Genomic DNA, 16,459 nt, shown 5'->3' with positions numbered 1-16,459 from the left:
AGGAAAAAAAAAAAAAATTAGCATTTCAGTATGCGTTAGATACTCAGCAGTAGACATAATTTGTCCTCTATACAGCTGTCGCATACAGCAAACCTTTTAAGATTAAGAGGGTCCAGTTAGATCCTTGGGCAGATGTGTCTTAGTGGTACTGCAGTGTGTAGGTTAGAATATCTAAAGTGTTTCTTTGTGGTTGTTTTTTGTGTTTGATTTAGTTAGAGGGAGAGTGTGCACAAGTCAAGAGTCCTCAGTCATGGAAAATCATGGGCCTTAGATGTCTACAGGCCCACAGAATCCCCATTTCTCTGTTCTGCTGAATATGTGAGACTTGTGTCCTTAAAATGATCTAAAGGACCTGGTTACATAGCACTTTTTAATTTGCCTTTATTTCTTTATTTTTTAGACTTTCTAAGATGCCGGGCTAGCTTCATACTTGTTATTTGTCCATTGCTTTACAACAGGGAAACATTAGAACTGTTGGATTCTCCACACATATTCAGCTTACCCCCCGCCATATTAACAAAAGAATATTAATCAAAGTATGTGCCACCTTTGTGCTTTTAAACAGTGTTTTGGGTTCTTTAAATTTCCACATGGAAAGCTGAGAGATACAGGCAGCATGGCTCTCGATTGAATGTCTTGTTAGTGAAAGTGATAGCATCAACCAATATTTCAGTATGTTGTAATACCACTGTCTATTTTCAGTGATTATGAGCTCCAAGTTTCTAAGAAATTTGGGATAAAATCATTTATTCCAAAGATTAGTGTTACTGAATTAACTGAACAAAAAACAGTGTTGATTTTCTGAAAGGAAAGAGAGTAGGAATGAAATACCTTTTTTTTTTTTTTAAATTACCTTTTATTCCCACTGTATAAAAGCAGCATGAGCACACAATGCCAACCTTGTAAGTTGTATTTTCCACCCTTTGTCTATGTATGTGTTCACACAAACATATGTGTAGTTTATTTTTAAAGTTTTAAAAACAGATCTTGTATCAATAGCAATGCACAGCAGAGAAAAATAAAATTCTTTTTTATTTAAGAATAAAACCACACATTAATATTTCCAATTCAGTTTAAAGGATGACATCTTAGTATGGGACTACTGGGTGGTAGTTCAGTTTTTGACTACCTTTTTACTTGTCTTACAAAGTTCTTATATGATCATCAATCGTCTAAAAGACAAATCTGTTTCTAAATAGGTGGAAACTTTAACAATCTAATACTAATTTTGCCCAGATAAACTAATTAAAAAGAAAAATACAACTGGCAACACCAATCTGTTACATGTAAAAGTTGTGCTAAAGTACCGTGCCTGATGTCTAGGTTAACTTACTCTAGAGACGTCTGTAACAGACAAGAAAACAAAGACACATCTCAATGCCAAAAGTTTGCACAAAGCCTTCATTGTACAAGACCGTAAGAAGAAATCAGGTATACTTATCTGGGAATGGCCGGTGGTGGATGAAGGGGAGTAGTTTTAAATGGCTACTGCAGCCGGTGGTGGATGAAGGGATTTTTTAATGGCCGCTACACTACCACTTGCTTGTAATTTCTCCCCTTGTTGTTTGTTAAGAAAGTTATTTAAATCAGTTTTTCATATAGTAGTATGCAGCAATATATTATTTGAAGTAAAAATGTTTCCTACTTTAGGTTTTTGGAAATTTATGCCAAAACCCTTTGCATATAAAAAGAATTGTTTTATTGTTTACTGTGATTTGCAGGGATGTTACTCAATGACAAGGTTACATTGACCTATCATTTCATGCATCAGTGGTTCTTGTATTGCCCTGATTTGACCAAACCTAGTGGATTAAAAGAGGAGCAATCCACCCAGTGGACCAAATTAGAATTATAATAAAAAATGCACATTCTGAAGGGCAAAGTAGGTTAAGTAGGATACTTGCTGCGCTTGCATCATTTTTGTGATGTATCAAATTTTAAGGGTTTTTCCTTTAATTTTGTTGAAACTTTTACATTCAAATTTTTGTATTTTGATTTTATGTAGTTGCATAACTGACACTGTTGTTACAGTTGAGGAAAAAATAGTGTTGTGGTTTTTTGTTTTTTTTTTTTTTTTGCTGATGGAGGATTTTTTTAGGTTAGGTACTTGTGAAAGTGCAATTAATCTTTTTCATGTTAACTTCACAATAACTTTCTGTGTGTCTCTTTATTGTACAACTCCAGAGACTGCTGTTCCTCCTCACGCACGGAAGAGCAACCCCATTGTACAGTCGCACAGGCCCTGCTTAGTTACCTGGTTGTGATCTGCCAGATGGGAAGAGGGACAGGCAGCCTACAGCTCCACTACATCTCTGGAGCACTCTTGCTCCTACTGTCTCTCCTTGAATGCCAACCGTAGCTCAGTGGACGAGGAAGGGCTGTATGCTGTCCCTTCTCTCCCAGGTGAGTTTTAAACTGCTCGTCCGAGGTGTGGATGCGGGGTGTGACATAATTATTGTAGACTCAATTGTGATTTTAATAAGACATAGCAAGTAAGACCTTTAAATGGTTCTAGAGTAAGATATGTGGCAGTCATAACATAGAAGCTTAATTTTTGTTCTCTAACGAAGAGTGTTCATTAGACACATTTTTTGAATCATTTTACATTTGTTCTGTATTGCTCTGTTGTGATGATCCACTAGTACTACATAACCAGTCTGTGCTGGTGGTTGCTAAGAGTGGAAAAATCAAGGCCATTGGAAACAATAATTACAAATTCTCGCGCCTCATAAATGTTAAAGAGCATAATAGCAGCATTCATGTGGTTTGCTTACTAAGGAATCCACAGAGAAATTGATTTAAGCACACATTAAGTTTCAGTGATCTCAATAGGATGTAAGTACGTACTGTGGTTGTTTACATAATGGGGTAGAGTGAGAGCATGTGCGTCAGTGCATTGCTGGATGGATTTCTTCTGCTAGAGATGGAGGCCCCAGGGAAGAAGCCCACCTCATGAGCTTATAGAAAATACTGGGAAAGTCCTGGCTGGTTTTCTTTGTGTTCTTTGTTTGTTTGTTTCTTTTTTGAGTTAGGAGTTGACATCAGGAAATTGCTTCAGTAACTGTTTTCTGGGTAAATTATGTTGTCCCAATAGTGTTTAAAAAAAAAAAAAAAAAGTAATCAATTTGTTTTGGTGTTGTATGTCTATTGGGAAAAATTCTGGTAGTCTGGTGTTAAAAATATTTATGAATTGTTTTTGTTTGTTTGCTTTTAATTTTCTACTAGGCACAATTGTTTAAAAAGGACAGAGACCAGAGTGTAACATCAGCTTACTCCAGCACTTAAATATATGCTTCTTTTATGCCAATGGTTAGTTTCTTTTCTCATTTAGATATTCTACTGATGATATTTTAATTGTATTGCTCTGAATATCCATATAGATGAAGAAATGGTGCCAAAGTTTCAGCTTGTATCTTTCTGTGGATTGTATTGAAATTGCAAAAAAATTTCACAGCGTAAGGAATTTAGTAATGACATATGGTAAATAGAAAATTAATACTTTTTAAAGTTATTGTTTCTGTTTTGTGAGCAAACAGATATACACAATTAAAAATTATATATCTGGGTACCAAAGGTAAATTGTTAAATAATTTTTACTTTTAAAACAACACTCGTTTCAAATACTTGTTACTTAATTAGGAAAATCAAAGTAAGCATGGGGTTGAGCAGTTTGGGAATGCATATTTGAAGTGGAACTTCTAAACAGATCACCATCTATCTTCAAGTTTAAAGAAATCTCAGAGATAAGGAACAAAATTTGCATCAGGTTAACCAAATGTGAAACAGCTGTTTTGTATTTGCTTTTCAAAAGTGGCTGTAGAATCAATTCAAGCAGTGCCATAGAAAGAAGTCTTTGGTTTTGCAGCTGATCTATACATGCTTTTTTAAGCAATTAGAGCTCAATAATGCAATCATTTGTCATCCAATTAATTTTGAAAGACTGGAAATACATGGATGAACTCTTTAATCCGTGGTTCACTTGGCACCATTGTTATTAAATCAAATAAAAAATAAATACTATAAAATAAATTGTGTAAGCTGCATTATAGGAACTTCAACATCTTCATGTTCTGTGACTAGTCTTATAATTGTTTTTGCTGTTTTTATTATCACTCCTATAGAAAAACATGGATAGTAAGTAACATATTTTGTGTAGAATACATAAGGACATTATAATTAGAGACAGTAATTTAAAAAAATACTGTGAAAATGTCTCTCCAGGGCTGATCCTGTGCCCTGACATCAATAGAAACTTCATTATGGCATTGATGTGTGCAAAGTTCAACCTAATGTTGGCTTCACAGCTTTGAAAAACTTAACCACCAAAACTAAAGTTCTTACAAGGTTAAGAGAAAACTATGGGCTTGCCAATAAACCAGTTGGTACGCTTTTTAATACTTCTAATCTTTAAGTCACGATATCCTATTATTTCAGTGCATCAGAATGGGATTTGTTTTTCATTACCTCTGTGCTTTTTGTGAAGTTTAAAATGGTTTACTCAGTCAAGGAATGTGTGTATCCCTTAAGACTACAGACCTAATGTTGCTTATTACATTTGTATGACTTCTCAGGAAGGTTATCTTGAAAAAATATTCACTCCAGAGAAGCAGACTAGACTAAAAATTATGGTTTGCCCATAATTTAATGTGTGCACTTTACTAAAGCTGTGACATGTAACATTTCCTTACTTTCTATCCATGTGCCCTGATACCTTGTACTGCTTCAAGGGGTTTCCAAACTGAAGTTTGCTCAGGTACCACGTTAAAGAAATACATTAAATATTTAACAAAGCAACAACAGGATTGTGACCAGGAAAAAAACTTACTCCAGTCTTACTTTTTTCTCCCATAAGGAGGCAAAAGTAGCATCAGCTTCCAGCTCTGCTCAGCTCTCATGTAGCACTGAAAGAGATTATTAGCTGTCCAGGCAATGCCTTTTCTGGACATAAATGGTGATTCACGTGGTGCGTGCCGTTGGAAGCAGTAAATGATTCTGGGGTGGGCACCATTATGCAGAAACTCTGAGGTAGTCATTAAACTGTACTTAAATGAATTTCTGTCATCTCCCTCTACTATTATAATTGTTCTTGCAGAGTTACTGGTTTGGATTTGAAAAATAAAGGGGAAACCTTGTGGGATACTGGATGAATACTCTCCAAACTTGTAGCTGTAGCTTGAATGTTCACATTTGAATCTTCTATGTCTGGGTTTATTTCTTGGAAAACTGCTTTCAGCACCCTTATAACTGACCACGTAATTACTGTGTGATTGATCATGCTGACGGTGATTAGGTGTTTGTGGAAGCTACTGATAATACTGATCTATTTTTAAGACCTCAAATGACAAATTATTGAGGGAATGTAATGGTTGAAAAAGCAGAAATAAGTATTACTTATGCTTTAACATAGTTGCTGTATACAAACACAGGAGCACTTTCAATTGCTTGAATGTTTTCAATGTCGATCTCAAAGAACCATAAAAAGGAAAGGCAAATACCCATGAGCTGTAAATGACAAAGCTCAAGGAAGTTAGTGGAACTGCTGAGGGATGCAGTGTCAATAAATGATCTCCACAGTTGCCACCATTTAATGTGTGTTGAAGAACAGAATGACGCTGTCAGCCCCAGTGAGGTACTTGCTGTGTGGGGGAGAACTTTAGTGTAGCTTTCTTTGTCGTAAATTTTATATACATATGTGAAGTGAGAAATAAGTATGCAAAAGAACTTTTTTCTTAGGATTCGAGTTCAGATCATAACCTTTTTTTTTGCTATGATAGTCTGGATGCTCTCTAACTTCATTCAGTAGAAGCTGAAAAATACTGTACTTTCATTGAATGTTGTAAATTTGGAGGAGAATGTATTTTGTTTTCCCTATGTGGAAAATCATTACTTTTTAATATAAGGCACTTCAGGATTTGGATTTGGACAATGGTGTCTTCCATGCAAAACAAATCTCTAAAATATCCATTAAAAATAGGTCTGATTTTGCCCTGATTTTTTAATAGGTGTTAAATCCTCTAAACAACTGAGGTAGCATCCAGTATAATTCAATGGCTGGTTATCGAGAGGTCAGTCAACAGGAGGTGATTGACGGCAGTGCTGAGCAAGAAATCTTGCCACAGCGGCTTCTGTGGCTACCTTCACCATAGTCTTGAATTGCAGGTTTAGCAGGATGTGCAGGTAATTTTCCATTTTCTATCCCAGCTTGAATTTCTGTTACATAGTAGATTTGCCAAAGAGACTGGTGGCACAGATGAAGCAGCTGCAGTCAGCATGTTCTGCCATTGCCTAGGGTGAGTGCAGACAGAGGGGAGAAAAGCAGCATCTTGGGCAGCCAGAGGAAACAAGGTCTGAGCTGCATGGGTCTGTCAGCTGGACATGGCTTCAAAATAAACACGTTCTAAAATTAGAGCTATTTTTCTGTCAGTGAACCCAACTTTGATCTGAGTTGCCTTGGAATTAATTGCAAAGAAAAATTCATTATTCATCATATTCCATGTAAAGCATGGATAATAGGAGAAGGCTTGTTAAAATGTAAGATAAAAATTCTTTGCTGTGTGGAAAGCAGGAAGGTAGCAAGCTAAATGACTGCTCCTTTCTGGTACTTTATAACTGAGGGATTTTCGGCTTTGAGAGGTTACTCATGCATCACATTATGACTAGAACTGCTGTTTTGTCCTTCAGAATACGTGTTATATGTGTGTTCATTTCTCAAACCAACTCATTTTTCTGTAGAAAATTAATATTTATTGTAGGGTTATTACATATTGATGTATTATTTTTCTGTGGCTATTACAGATAATTTTTCACTAAAGTTATGTCATTTTTACTATTTATATATATATATATATATATTAGGGTATGACTAATCAAATGAGATGCTTGTGATGGGTTATTTTATAGTACGTGTTATAAGCAATAGTTGTGCAGCTTAGTTGTGCAAAATAATGTTTTTCCTCAGGTCTGACTATATCATCTTGGCACCTGTTTATATCTGGTATTATGGAGAAGTATTCACCCTTGGGATGAGTGCTTATCTCTGTAATGCATTTGCCTGTAAACATACTTCAGACTATAAGAAACATGTTTTTCAGTTCCGTTATCTCCTGAATATAGCTCTGTAGAGAATAGTCTTTTATATAGCAACAAAAAGAAAACATTTGGCTTTTACCAGTGCATTACAGAGCTCCATAAATACGTGGTGGATGCCCTCTAGCTAGACTAACATGGAACAAACATCCAATGGCTGGCACACTACAGAATAACTTCTGTCAAAATAAGTTTGTGTTTTCTGAAGCTGGTGAGTCTGAAATTCTGCTAGCATCAATAACTCTATATGCCAGACAATAAGACTTGCCCAGTGTAAAGAAATTCTACAGAGGAAGTCAATGAAAGTTTTATTTTTTTATCTCAGACTCCAATTTAGTTCCTTTTGCCTGCAGGGATTTAAATCTCAACTTCTACTCCCAAGGGAAAAAAAAATCTAATCAGCAAATTAAGGCCATTGTGGATAGGGTCTTTCTTGGATGTTTTTAACTGGATGTATGCCTTTTTCCATTATACTATTATATATTTGTTATGCCAGCAAGGAAAAAACAAGTGTGAGAATGACTCCTGTGGCAGCATTTTTTATATTGGTAATGAACTAAAAACATAAGCATGGTGCAATGGCAGAGCTAATGTATTTTTTTGGACCAACTTGCATAATTGAGGAAAAGTACACAAATACCAGACATAGTACTCATTCGAGTATGTTATCAATACAGAAGACTTCAAAGCTAAGTATAAGTTAAGATCCTAATATAGTCTGAATTCAATTAGATATCTATTAGACTGTAAGAGGAAAGATGGTACTTCTGAAAAAGAAGAGAGATTAGGTGGGGGAGGGAGGTTGTCTCTTAAGGAAAATACAGAGATTATTCTTTCATGTAAAATTTTGTAATTACATAGGTTTTGCTCACTTTATGGTTTATGCATGCACGTGGTTTGGAAAATAATATTAATGCTTTTTCATGTCTTACTGTTTGGGGGTTTCTTTCAGATTTTTAACCTGTTATCTGATTTTCTGTGTTTATTATTCTTATGATATTATTACTCTTAAATGTCATTTGTCTTTTTCCCATCCTAATTCTAGACTTAGTTTCATCTGAAATTATTAATGATATTAACTGAGAATAATTTTTTGCATCATAGTCACTTTATCAAAATTATGGTGCTACCTGGGAGCAGAGCTTATAACAATAGGCTTGACATTCCTCAGGTTATGAATGGACAGTTTTGATATGTGTGTATGTAAAATTCTTCATTGGTATAATTACACTTTCGTGAACCATAAATGACAGCCTTATTTCTGTTTTTCTGTTTATTTTTGTCATCATATGCATGTTAGTAATATATTATGCTGTCAGATTGGAGTTCCGATCTGTGAACCAGAAAATGCTGAGGCCAAGCAGTTTTTTCCACTTCTTGAAGAAAAGTTGTTGTGATGCGTAAGTTTACCAAATCACAGCTACAATATTTTATTGTAGAGACATTTTGCCTTTCACGGATAAATATGGGAATTATTGTAATAATAGGAACCTGACTTTGTGTTTTAGAAGTCAGTAATTGAGAAAACATTTGTATTAGATCTAGATTTTCTAGATTTAAATAGGCTACTTTGGGCCTATAAAATGCCAGAGTAAATGTTTTCTAGTTGTTAATTTCAAGTATTCATTTTACGGTACATTAAAGGAAGAAGAAGGAGTCAGAAACCCTTCTTATGAATTTACAAACCCATCTCCTAAACTCAGAACAGGTAGAATGGGCCAGGTGAGCTCCCCTTATCTTTGTCAATATAGTGTAAACTACTTTAGTCCAAAGCATTGATTAAGACCTTGAACTAATTCGGCTCACCCTGCACTGAAGTAGAAGAGGAGCAGTCAAGAAAAACTCCTAGCAGTTGGGCAGGGAAACTTTCAGCAGCAAATATATAACAATAAGTAAAGGAACTCAGTAGATTCACAAAAAACCCTCTGATGATGATCTGAGATGTTACCTGTGGTCAAGGTGATTGAATTGTACCAAAGTGTTAGCCGCGTTTGTCATTAAATGGGTTTTCAGCAAAATTAAATGGCTGAAAGATGTTAACCTTAAGAACAAGTCCCTCAGAGTTCCGTAATATACTACAATGAAAAGGAGAGAATTGTAAGATTACTTTAAGGCATCTCTGGATACTCCAAAGCCTGGTTTAGATGTGCATTTTCTTCCCTTCCATATTAACTTTAGCTTACACTACTTATTCATGATCAGGACTTCCTAGTCCTGTGTATGTTAGCATATAAGACACCTGCAAAGGGGAAAGGAGGAGGAATCTTTTCCCCTTCTCTTGCTGTTATGTAGCTACAGGAAACAGGAACAACAAAGAAGCTTAAACAGTGGCTTAATTCATCTGAGCATTCCCCCCCACCCCCCAATGAGTGATATTCTGGTGACCAGCTGTGTAGATTTTAGAGCTATGTTGAGCCTATTCCAAGTGCAAAGTGGTCACAGCACATTTCAGGATACAAGCTGACTTCATAGTTTTAACTCTGCAGTCTGCCACACAATCATTGCAGAGCTTTCTTCATTTGCTAGAAAGGATTAATCAGTACTTAATGATTTAATTGAAAATAGGTGAAACTAATTGTCTTACTTGCTTCCTTTTAACTTCTTTAATACAAAATGTAGTACAACAAAAAATAACTTTGTGTATTTTTATAGCAGAAGGATAACAGAAACCTGTAAATGGGGATAGTGAAGATGATGAAGAAAAAAGTGATGAAAGCAGAAACAGCAACACGAAGAGTATTAGCTATTCAAATAGCAGTAACGAAGAAGAAGAAGGTGGTTGTTCTGAGGAAAATTTGTTGGGAAATTCTATAGTATTTATGAAGACAATTCTGTGATTCTCCAACAGGCATGTTAAATTACACTGTTTAATAATATTTTTCTTCTGAATTTCAATAGTCTTTAACATTAATATCAGGCCTTGGAATTTTTGTAGTCCTTGTGTTACTTTCAAACTTATACCTGCAAAAATAACCTTGTTCTCTAACTTAATGACACATGCATACTTGATGTATGCAGAAGTAATTGGTAAAATATTTCCTCCCTGGAGCAGCAAGTCACATGGAAACTGTGGTTTAGACTGTCAGTTGAGCAAAACATAGTATTTTAGGAGTATTACGTTTGCTACATTCCACTTGAATGGGTGAAAATAAATCTTCCAGTATGATTATGTGAAACTCTTTATTCTGGAAAATGACAACAAAGTTTTGAGTGACAGAAACGCCACCTTAAAATAAAAACACAGCTTGCTGAAAATTGGTTTTATAGCTTTGACATTAATGAAATAGCTGTTAGGAGTGTTTCAACTGAAAAGCTTTACCTGAGGTTTTTGTCCTGTCCAGATTTAGAGAGAAACTCTATAGCACTGATGAATAAATGCTAATTGTAAATTGATCAGAAAATCTGTGTAACTCATAAGATTGTGACATGTATCACTTTAGTATTAAATTTATAAACATTAACAAAAAATTATAGACTGAGATGGCATACTCTATGGCTGAGAGGTGTCACTGTGATATAAAATATTCATACTCAACTGAGGAAGTTTGCATTCACATTCCTGGTGGGTTTGGTCTGCGTAAAGAAATCACAGGACTTAGCTTCTTGAGTAAATTTACCACAGATATTCAGCTGTTTCTCTGGCCACAACTAAGCTGTAGAAAGAACAAAAATTTGGTTTGTAGAAGCAGACAACAGATAAGTAAGCCATCTGCTTTCCAGAGAAAAGTGGAGCACCTCTTTTCTCACTTAAATTGAAAGGAATGAAAATGATCAAGACCTCTGAGGCTGTGATTCCTGAATTGCTAGTTTTAGTGTCTGCATCACTCAGCTCCTATTGCTTGTTTTTTAATTTGGAGAATTTTCTGAGAGAGAACCATTTGCTCACGTCTTAAATGAATTCATATCCATGCTTTAAAAACTGTCAGGGAAAACTCATAGACTGGGGATTGTTCCTCCTACTTTATCAATATGCTGATTTTTCTGGACTGGCATTAAAACTTTAAAATTATTCAGATATACTCTTGAAAGGCGAATTCCCTTTTTAATAGAGTATCTCAAGAATAGATCGGATATATAAACTCAAGATGGTTTACATTTTGTGCTAATATCTTCTGCCATTTTTAATGCAGATGTCTATGCGGGATGTCTGCCATATGTATTACCTCAAATCAGTTGGTGTCCACATGGCGAAGACTAAGTGAACCATGTTACAATGCTGAAAGAAACGGATAATAAGCTAAGTGTTTTTAAAAGTCTGAATATAAGTTGACTGGCATGCCTATAAAAAGGTACATATCTAACTGCACAGATAGTGCAACTCTCTTGCTTTAAAATTATGAAAAAAATAATTTGATTTAAACCATTCTACTGCAGGTAAGGCTTGTAGCCAACTCTTACTGTATTTAAAGTTTATTTTTTTTAAATAGTAAGAATTTTATTGTATAAAATCCCAAGTTATATGCGGATGAAGAATTGGATTGAGTGTAATCAAATTCAGTAAAGTCGACTAATGAAAACCAAACATAGCTAACATGCTGTTCTAGGGTACGCAGAAGAAAAGATACAGTAAACATATTTTATTAAAGACATGAGTACATTAAACTTTAGTATTGCTTTTCACTACAGAAATTCTAAGGCCTGATATTGATGTTTGAAACTACATAGTTGCCACTTCATGCTATAACTTTAAGGGTGTTATTTCCTTCTACACTGGTGTGAGAAAAGTCTATATTTACCAATGATGTATCTAAATGTTACTGAATAATTCTTTGTCTTTTTTTTTTCTTTTATATATATATGAGAAAGGAATGCTCAGGTAATAGTGAAATGATCTAAGTTTATAAGTCTTGGAGAAATAATTGGTTAAAGTTCTTATGCTTAGCTAGATGTGCCTATATACAAAAACTTTTTTTTTTTAGTTGCCCTTAGCTTCTGTAGTATCTCTGCGTTGTTATTTTCTTTCAGTAATTCCTGATGCAAATCTGTGTGGGTAAATAAGACAAAGATTTATCAAATGCTTATGTCTGTTACGGGACTTGGCTTTGTAGTGTCTCTTTCTTTGTTAAATACATGCATGTCCCAACAGCATAGAGGACATGAAACCCCAGGTCTTCCAGATAACTTTTGTTCTTGAACAGATCTTCCTGTGTTGTAGAGGTGCCTTTGTAATTCACCAGTACTTCTTGACACAATGGTGCGTGGAGATGCTGTCCATGTATCTCGTTGGCTTCTGAAGGTCATTCCTGTGATCCGTCTCTTCACCAGCATATTCTTGTTCTTTGTGCTTTCTCTAGAGAATTACTACAAAGAAAAAGAGAAGGATAACTGTTTTTTTCCCCTAATTACTTTTAAAACGTCTGTAATTTGCTTTCACAGTCCCATACTCATTAAAAAAAAAAAGAGAGATGTATCAAAGTACTCGGAAGGTGTCATGTTGGGAATGAGGAGTGAGTCAAGTGTTCTGAAGTTTGAATCCTTGCCATAGCTATGTTACCATTACCTTTAGACAGTGTTCATAAATTAGACCAGGAAAAGCTCACATACTGTTATTGTGGAATTGGACAGAAAAGTGTGAGCAAAGACAAATGGAGTAATACACAAGTTTTACTGAAACCAATTTTGTCTGGTTAATCAGAATTAGAAACCTGTTGGAAGGATCAGGTTGGTGACTCAAAAAATGATAGAGATAATTTTGAGTAGTTATAACTGCATATGACTGCAAAGCATAGGAAGAGGATTATTGCCCCTCTCAGGTGAAAGGCCTCAAAAGCTTTTCAGAGCTGTTTGGAAAGCAGACTTTTTTAGCCAGTTTATCTTTACTTACATTTTAAAGGAAATTAAGTATTTAATATTTTTTTTATATCTCATTTCTCATGTCTAATAACACAAGTTATAAATATAACTGTAAAATACAAAACTAATTTTCACTGTCTGATGAATGCGGCTTTTTTGTAAACCTTATTAGTAAACATGTGCTTCTTGATCTTTTGAGTGGTGGAAATCTGTCAAATAATTTCTAAAAGGGCTTGGTATCTTTTGTGTTGTTCGGTTTGTTGGTTTTTTTGTTTGTTTGTTTTTTGGCTTAAAATTAATATTTTGGAGCTCTGGCTGTTAACCAACAAGCACTTAAGTAGCAAGTCAATATGTAGTGCTTCTGCTTGAGCAAGAATTTTTTAAAGCTCTTTGTAATTATCCTTCATTTGTCTAGATTCCATGCTGTGTGTATTTTGAGGAAGAGACTATCTCTTTAAAGGAAATACAGTATTTTTTAATGTGTGTACCAATTTTTCTTCTGCAACTGTTTGCAGTCTGCAGTGACTTTACATAGCCTGCCTTTGGCAAGCCATAGATTTGTTAATATCTGAAGTAATTGAGGGCTAACTTATATCCATACACAAGCCAAATTACGTCCATGTCAAATATTGGAGAGGAAAATTCTGGACTATCCTATAAAGTTATGTGTTGGTCATTTTGCAGTCAGCAGATCACTAAAGCCTTTGTACAGAATTTTCTGTGAAGGAAGCAGTCAGTGAAACTACATCTCTTAAGTTCAAGCTTTTCTGTATTGTATGAATAGCATGAGCTTGGATATCTTTCACATCTTTCAGAATTTTTGCTAGTTCACTTTCAGTTTATTTAGTATAGACTTCTGCTTAAAGAGATTAGTAGCCTCTGAAAAGAAAAGATGGCTGGTAAGTGAAAGTTGAGGAGTGAAGTCCCGTGTTGGTGTTCTCATAGGGGTCAGAAAGTAATGAAGGTAGTCTTGCTATCTGTCATGTAGAGAATGTGGCCATCAGAAATACCAGAGCACTATCCTTTGTACTCCCTTGAATCCCTTCCCAGACATTTCGTTTAAATCCTTGCAACATTAAGTTTCCCTTAAGATTATAGAGAGGTTAGGCTCAATTCATGGTTCAGGGTTGTGCTGCTCTTTATCTGATGTGCATAGGCTTTAAAATAACTTTAAGATATTGCAGCAAAGTTGTCTCTTATTCTAGTGCTGAGTGGCTAACACCCACCCTGATGACTGCAGCTCTTCTCATTCCTGTGATCGTCTCCTTCTAGTGCAGCAATCAAAATGCCAGCAAAGGGAATCAAGAACATTTGGTAAATGAATGTTTGCATAGAAGTTTTGAAGGCTCAAAGTAGAGGACAGGAATTTATTACATGAATAGATCTGAGTATGTGTCAGGAACATGCAACATTAATCTGAAGTTCTGTTTGAGAGCCAGTGTCTTCCGTTAGAATCACATGTGTCTCGATCTGGAAGAAGAGGTATTTTATCTAAATTGGTCCCCAGTTCTCTCATATAATCTTCCAAACTAAATACTGAAAAGAAAGACATCAGTAACAGCTGATGGCTTTACTTAAAACTCATGTGCTCCTCCAGTCCTCAAAATTGGATGCAACTGTTTATTGTGAGAATGCAAAAAATTAAAGCCCTTCAAGATAGGAAATATGAACTGCTCATTCAAATAGAGAGGAAAAAAATTCTTACCTGCATGTCCTTTTTCTCTGGTGGACAAAGTATCTGTTCATATTGTCCTGTTTCTGCGTTGTGTTTGTATGCTTTGTTTGCACCTTGTTGTAAGTATTACTCAGATATCGTGTTTCTTTTTAAAACACTTTCATTTCAACAGGGTGTATTGAACCTTCATTTCTGGAAATAAATAAATAATATCTCTATTCTGAATTGTAGCTAAAAAGATAGCAGAAGGATCAGGCTTTTTAAGTATGATGCTACAAAAGGCCTACTATTTCACAAGTACCAATGACTCTTCAGAGTAAGCTACCAAGTTCATCAAGCCAAACCTGACATCACCACAGAGAAAAGAAAATAAAGGGAAAAAAAGAGAGGGGAAAAAAAAGGGGAGGCAAATGCACAACTATAATGATTGTGAAAATTTTTGAGACTTAGGAAAGTCCATATATGAGAGTGAGTTTTGGCTTGAGAAGCCTTTACTTAGAAAGAAAGAAATAAAGAAAAGACCATGTTTCTTGTTTCCTAAGGATTCTTTATGAAATATACTTAATTAAAATAAATAATATATTAAAAGATCCCATAGTCCAGCTCTACAAATACATTCTGGGATTGGAGAGACAAATTGCATTATCTTCTGCAGCAGCATTACTGAAATTACTGAATGTTCTGACTGTAAAGTGATGCCCTCCAATGGGATAAAAAGATACAGCTCAGTGAGGCATGTAACAATTACAACAACATATCACTAGGAGAGAATCCAGGCGTTAGCTGTCTTGTCTCTACAGGGTTAATGTCACAGACTGGAAGTAAATTTTATTTTAAACACAGGATAAACAGTTGCAAATCCTAAAACTGACAGAGAGCAGACTTACTGGGTATACTGTTGTCACTATTTTTCATGCTATAATCACAGTTCCACAATTTAAGTAATTCTTTTGATCCATCCAGATAAATAAAACTTTCTGTTGTTATATATTTTATTCTGGTTTGGAGGTAGGGATGTTCTTTACCTCCATGTTTGCTTGGGGGTATTGAGAGTGGGGATTTGCTGCTGCTGTTGGTTCAGGATGTGGGTTAAACTTTGGGATGTTTTTCAGATGAAGCAGATCAAAACGGACAGCAACACGTGCCAGCATGGATCAGGAAGGGGACAACCTGCAACAAGAAGCCACAAAGTATGTAAAACGATGTGCTTCAGATTAGATTTCACCAAGTGCCCTTTATCACAGCAGTGCTGAGTGTTCTAGCTGGCAGCTCATCTTGAGCTGTCTTTGAAATTCGGGTGATGGACATGATCCTTACATTTGGGACAGTTGGATACATCAGCATCTGATCAATCTCAAAACCCAAAGCAAACCTCTCTCTTAACTTCAGTGAATTTTTATCAGGTGCCATAAACCAGATAGCAAAAGTTGTCTTTAGAATAGGGTTCTTCACCTGATTTCCATTTGTAGAATTCTTTGGCTAGGGACAAGTAATTAGAACAATAGTTTATTTTTCCTTGGCATGTTCACTTTTTGGTTACAGACATGCAGTAATTTATATCTGTATTTTTTAGCACTGCAGGTGAAGGCCAGGAAAATTCTGAAATACTTAGTTCTCCAATTTTTCTTTTGTCAAGATTTAAGGAAGTTTGTTATTTAAATTATTCCAGTCTATCAAACATACAGGTAAATAAGACGTGACTGTGTACCAGAAATGGTGGGGAAAGAAAAAAGATACCTGATGCAATTGATATGTTTTGTAATAATGTCCTTGATTATACATTATTATAAATGTGTGGTTAAAAAAAAAAAATCAGAAACATCACAGATGTTCAGTTGCATCCTGTTGTATACATTTTTAAGAAAGGAGCATGCCTGGTCCCTACCAGCTAAAATAATCACAATC

At 35.3% G+C, this 16,459-nt stretch overlaps 1 protein-coding gene and 1 long non-coding RNA gene across 3 annotated transcripts in view; both read left to right on the top strand.

Moving 5' to 3' along the window:
- Nucleotides 1-35: 35 nt before the first annotated feature.
- Nucleotides 36-10,048, top strand: LOC121072538. 2 transcript variants are annotated; one of them, XR_005821294.1, is made up of 5 exons: nt 36-536; nt 1,324-1,431; nt 2,185-2,403; nt 8,387-8,486; nt 9,739-10,048. It is a non-coding gene; the product is annotated as an uncharacterized LOC121072538 (long non-coding RNA). The 2 variants fall into 2 exon arrangements; XR_005821293.1 differs by lacking the exons at nt 8,387-8,486; nt 9,739-10,048 and adding an exon at nt 3,226-3,462 and having other exon boundaries at nt 43-536.
- Nucleotides 10,049-14,084: 4,036 nt separating this feature from the next.
- GAD1 (glutamate decarboxylase 1) overlaps nt 14,085-16,459 on the top strand; it is a 37,124-nt gene continuing 34,749 nt past the window's right edge. The window contains exons 1-2 of the mRNA XM_040562186.1: nt 14,085-14,193; nt 15,667-15,744. The gene's annotated coding sequence lies outside the window, so the exon portion shown is untranslated. The remainder of the gene's footprint in view (nt 14,194-15,666; nt 15,745-16,459) is intronic.

Source organism: Cygnus olor, chromosome 6 (assembly GCF_009769625.2).
Source record: "Cygnus olor isolate bCygOlo1 chromosome 6, bCygOlo1.pri.v2, whole genome shotgun sequence".
Classification (NCBI taxonomy): Eukaryota; Metazoa; Chordata; class Aves; order Anseriformes; family Anatidae; genus Cygnus; species Cygnus olor.
This window is presented reverse-complemented; position numbering and strand designations above follow the sequence as displayed.